We start from the raw sequence: 6000 nt of genomic DNA, 5'->3' as shown, positions 1-6000 counted from the left end.
AAATTACTTCATAATATGTTTTAGATAATTAAGTTGAAGATCGAAAACGTTTTAAAACCATAAGTTTTTTGAAGTTATGCCACGTCTTATAAAGTAACTGATAAAAATCTTGTTTTTTAAAATAAAATCTCAAGTTGCACGACGAACATAGTTAGAATATTTACGGCTCTTCCACGGGGTATTGATTTTTAAAAACTTTGAAAAATATTTTTTTTGTAAACATCAAAGATGGAAGTATTAAAATTCTAATCCCTTAAAACATTATCTGTTATTGTAGAGATTTAACTACTGGAACGTCATAACAAGTAAAACGATAAAACGCTTTTATCAATTGAGTAAATGTTTAAGTCAATGGTTTGCTTTCTTAAATTTTGACATTTAGTTTTATAAAAATGGATGGTACTTATAAATTTTACATAGATTTGTTGAAAACAAGTGAAATCAGCCAAATTAAAAGAGAAGAAAATTTATCTCGAGTTTTAGTATGGTTAAAGGAAGAGTTGGTGTGCAATTTATTTATCTAAAAATAAAGCAACGTTTATATTACATAAGACTTAAAAAGTTTTATATTGCATAAGACTTAGAAACTTAAATAAGAATTTACATGATTAAATTTCAGGCGAAAATTTTTTATTACTTAAGCACTAATACCACCATACTTTACTACACCACACCGCCCTACACTTCACTATATCGCACTACCCTTTACTTCATTCGTCACAATATTAATTATAAATAGGATAAAGCTCACTATTGATATTAATGGTTTTATCTCATTTTTGGAAAAAAATAGATAAATATAAAACATAAACTAATTAAAAAGTTAATTTTAGAAATGGCTCAAAGAAAGCGACAAGGCGCTCGTAAAACAATTTCGTGAGATGAGAGAGAATATTAACGATTTAAAAGATTACCAAGAACAAATGAGTATTTATTTAAAGTCTTGTTTGTGTTTTATGCCTGATAAGTATGTTTTCTATAGAAGTTTCACTTGTGGGAGTGGTTGTTCGTGTACTAATGGTTGTTTGTATTTGGAAACAGTGTTTATATATGAAAATAATGTTTCATATGTGCTAATTATTGTTTTTTTGTGTGAGCGTTTATTGTGTGAGTCAGCAACTGTTTATATTGCAAGTAAGAGCTTTGCATGTTTATGTGTTTGAATGTTTGTTCATGCGTTCAGTTTTGTTATTTCATGTTTTGTATATGTAAATGTGTGCGAGTGGTCCTTTATTTATAAATTATAAATTTATAAATTATTTATAAATTTGTTGTTATAATAATAATTCAAAAACAATTAAATTTAATTTTTTATTTAACTTATCAGATGCAAGTGGAATGTCAAGAAGCGACGACATGGAATGTATAACCGAATAAACAACAAAAAATCCAAAATATCAAATAAAGTCAAAATACAATAAATGTAAGCACTACTAACTAATTGCCTAAAAACACTACTTGCCTAAAATATTTTGGATTTTATATTGAAGTAAATAATCAGTTTGTGGGTCAAAATCTTAGTTCGATAAAATAAATACGTTAATCTGCACTATCGAATCCGACAGCTTATTTGTTATAAAGAATGAACAAAGTTTCAAATTATGGTTTAAATTATTTAATGCTATAATTTTGTAAAGAACATAAAGATTAAGTAACTTAACATATTAACTAAGTAACTTAACTGATTGAGTATTTTTATTGACGGTACCAATATTTACAAGTATCATCAGCGCATAATTGCCATAAGAAATCCCATCTCCATTAAATAAAAATGTAGAGAAAAGTCTTTTAGCTTTTTTTGACAATTTTTGATTGTTTGATAAACAAAATTTTGAAAAAACGATAACAATAAATAAGTTTTGCTATATATCCCTACAAAAAAACCAAGTGAACTTCCAGTGAAAGTTCACTGGAAATGTAAGAGATCACTGGAAATTCAACGAGTTTGCTGGGTTTTCAGTAAAAATTACGACTTCACAAGAAGTTCACTGGAAGTTTAACGAAAAACGTCATTATATTTCCAGTGATCTGAAACTTTTATTGAAATTTAGCGCTGTTTTTCGAATAATCAAAAACGTTGCTGGTTATATAACTAAATATTGTCACAAATTTTCCTAACAGTTAAATTTTCTTGAAATTTGACAGATATACCTTTATGAAATTATTTTTCCAATTTTTGTAAAAAAGAAAACGTTGTTTTTTTGTATCTATTGTTTCAGTTTCTATTATTTTAAGTTCTACTCCAAAACCTCAGGTATGCTGTTCAGTATGTTCACTTTATTAAAGCGAATACATATTCAACTTTTTTCATAAAATTTTTTTATTATTAATGTCTTTATTGTAGATTATTGAAAATAATAGATAATGGTTGATTTTTCAATATATATATATATATATATATATATATATATATATATATATATATATATATATATATATATATATATATATATATATATATATATATATATACATATATATACATATATATATATATATATATATATATATATATATATATATATATATATATATATATATATATATATATATATATATATATATATATATATATATATATATATATATATATATATATATATATATATATATATATATATATATATATATATATATGTAAATTATGTTAGTGTATTTTACAAATAGAGTGCTCAATGTTCTTAAAGAACAGAGCAATAATAAATTAGTAAAAAAAACATTATGAAGAGTTAACTCTTCCTGATGAACCAGCAATGGTGAAGATTCAAGTTGAAGAAAAAAGTTAGATAAGTGTTTTTTACTAATTTATATATATATATAGATAATGGTTGATTTTTCAATATATATATATATATATATATATATATACATATATATATATATATATATATATATATATATATATATATATATATATATATATATATATACATATATATACATATATACATATATATATATATATATATATATATATATATATATATATATATATATATATATATATATATATATATATATATATATATGTATATATATATATATATATATATATATATATATGTATATATATATATATATATATATATATATATATATATATATATATATATATATATATATATATATATATATATATATATATATATATATATATATATGTAAATTATGTTAGTGTATTTTACAAATAGAGTGCTCAATGTTCTTAAAGAACAGAGCAATAATAAATTAGTAAAAAAAACATTATGAAGAGTTAACTCTTCCTGATGAACCAGCAATGGTGGAGCTTCAAGTTGAAGAAAAAAGTTAGATAAGTGTTTTTTACTAATTTATATATATATATATATATATATATATATATATATATATATATATATATATATATATATATATATATATATATATATATATATAATAAAAAAGAAGAAAAAAAATTAGTGTTCTTATAAGAATTTTATTGCAAATAATATGACTAAATAAATAAATAAAATACAAACAGAAAAACACTGAGAAAATCAAAACAAAGCAAAAGTTACAACAAACATTACAAGCAAAACAAAAAATTGCGTATTGTACTTTTGGCAAAAAACAATTGCGTAATGTACTTTTGGCAAAAAAACAAAAAAACAACAGCATAATATTAAAAGTAAAAAACAATAATAAATAAAGAAAAAATAACAATAATAACACACGGTAGAATAAAACATATATAACAAATGAATAAAATGAAAATAAAAACAAAAAATATATAACTGCATAAAAAATTATATATCATTATTTAAAAATAGTTAATAACTAAAAATAAAACAATAAATGACTAACAAAAAATAAAAAGTAAAATTTTATGCGCTAAAAACTAAAGAAAAATCATTTCTACAAGACCGCATAGCAGCTTACCTAAAAAATAAATCGTAAATAAAGAATCCTAAGAAATATATTTTTTTAAATAGTTTTTTTTCTTTCTTTTCCATTCTTTTTATTTATTTCATTCATTAACTTTTTTTTTTTAACTTCTATTTTCAATACTTTTTTACTTATTTGCTTTCAGATATTTATTTTTCTTTTCTTCTCTAAAAACATTTATTTATTCTTCTATTTAGTTGATTTTATTTTTTGCTTTAACTTTTTAATGTTTTCTTTTCCCTTTTTTTTTTTTCTTTAAAAAAGTTATTTTTATCCGTTAAAATAAAGCGCCTTCCATTTGCGATGTCATTGCAAACAAAAATATATACTATATGTATACTTTAAGTAATATATTATATGTATATTATAAGTCACATACTATATAACTTTTTAGCTTTTTTATTCACTATATGATATAGTATATGGTTTCTTTCACAATGAGATAAGTCATATAGTGAAAGAAAAAGCTGAAAAGTTATTACTAATGCTGACTCAACTTTTAAAAAATGGGGGCAATAAGCTCGAGTATGTTAGACATATTTTTCATCGTTTGTAGACGATTCTCACAGATCATCAGTCCATGGCTTTAATATCAGCTCTATCTGGAATTTCTGTGCATTCATGGTACCAAACACAACATAAATCACAGCACACCCATTTTTCTCCTTGACCTACATAAATGTCACCCATTAGACACACAGTGTCGTCGTCCTCATCACTGTCTCTTTCATTTCCAGCTAGGAAGTTTCTTCTTTTGTATGTGGTCTTTTTTCTTAGAGCGGTATCTTTTTTTGCTGCTTCTTCTCTCAGTTACTTCAAAGACTCATCACCTGTTAGGCTTTCGAATGGTGTCGCATGAAGCCACACAACCAATCCCTACTAGGTTGTGTGGCTTCATGCGCAAAAGATACCTTTTATATAATAAATTTATTTTTTTAAGCCAAGCAAAAAAGTCATACCTTTTATATAATAAAACTTTTCAATCCGTCCCATTTAAGTAATTTTCATTTTTTAATTTAATGGTGAACTTATTAGCAAACTTTGAATGGAATGTTATGACTAATCAAAACAAATATTTTTAACATTTCTTAAATAGATAATGGCTGTAAAACCCCTTGAACAAAAAGACGTACGAGCAACTGTAGGCTCAGATTAGATGCTTTGATGGTTCATAATGTTTTAGATTTATTTAGTAAAGATGGAATAGGGTTTTACTATATATATTTAGGGGTTCTATAAAAAGATTGTGACGATTTTGGTCATCCATATATTTTTTGTTAATTATTTAAAACCGTTTATTTATTTTATTTTATGAAAGCGTTTCTTTGTATTTTTATTTTTTTGAGTAGTGAAGTCAAACCAGGGAAGGCAAAGAAATAAATCTTAATTTATTATATATTTGTACCGGATTATGACGTGATTATATAATTTATTAACGCATTAGCAGTTAACCATAAGTTATTATTATAATTAAACGCTAGTGTATTGGGTTCGACGATTTCGGTAACTTCCAAAGCAGTTACTTTTAGTTACCGGTAACAGCGGTAATTTGTAGACCATCCAACTATTCGAGCTTTTCAACTATTCGAATATCAAATAGAAAAATCTGAAAATATTCGAGTAATCGAATACTCGAATAATTTATCAAAAAGTTAAAAGACATTAAAAAAATAAAAAATAACAATAATCTAATTAAAAAAGTGTTTTATATTTTATTTTGAACGATTTTATTATTTTATATATGTATTATTTTTTTCTAAAAACATATATTTTAAAAATAAAAGAGAATTGAATGTTTCGAAATTTAGACTTTGTTCTTCTTTTCGTTTTATTTGCTCTTGCTGTTGAGAAAACTCTTTCAGAAGCTGTTGAGGTAGGGCGTATTGTTATTAAAGCGTTATACAAAACGTCCAGCGTTGTCGACCGTTTTTTAAAAGAATCCAATTGACGAAATTCTTTCTTCAATTCAATATATTTATCAATTTCGCTGCGATTGCTAACATGACAGTTTTTTGGTTCTGTAATAGAACTTATTGCATTTTAGAGTTCTTTTTGCAATCCGACTGCAACTTGTGATGTTAATTCTATTAAATCACC

General features: G+C 23.5%; 1 long non-coding RNA gene across 1 annotated transcript; it reads left to right on the top strand.

Moving 5' to 3' along the window:
- Nucleotides 1–308: 308 nt before the first annotated feature.
- LOC136073665 (uncharacterized) lies at nucleotides 309–1685 on the top strand. Its single transcript, XR_010644001.1, has 3 exons — nucleotides 309–503; nucleotides 834–927; nucleotides 1328–1685. It is a non-coding gene; the product is annotated as an uncharacterized LOC136073665 (long non-coding RNA).
- Nucleotides 1686–6000: the final 4315 nt, after the last annotated feature.

This window comes from Hydra vulgaris, chromosome 15, assembly GCF_038396675.1.
Source record: "Hydra vulgaris chromosome 15, alternate assembly HydraT2T_AEP".
Taxonomy (NCBI): domain Eukaryota; kingdom Metazoa; phylum Cnidaria; class Hydrozoa; order Anthoathecata; family Hydridae; genus Hydra; species Hydra vulgaris.
This window is presented reverse-complemented; position numbering and strand designations above follow the sequence as displayed.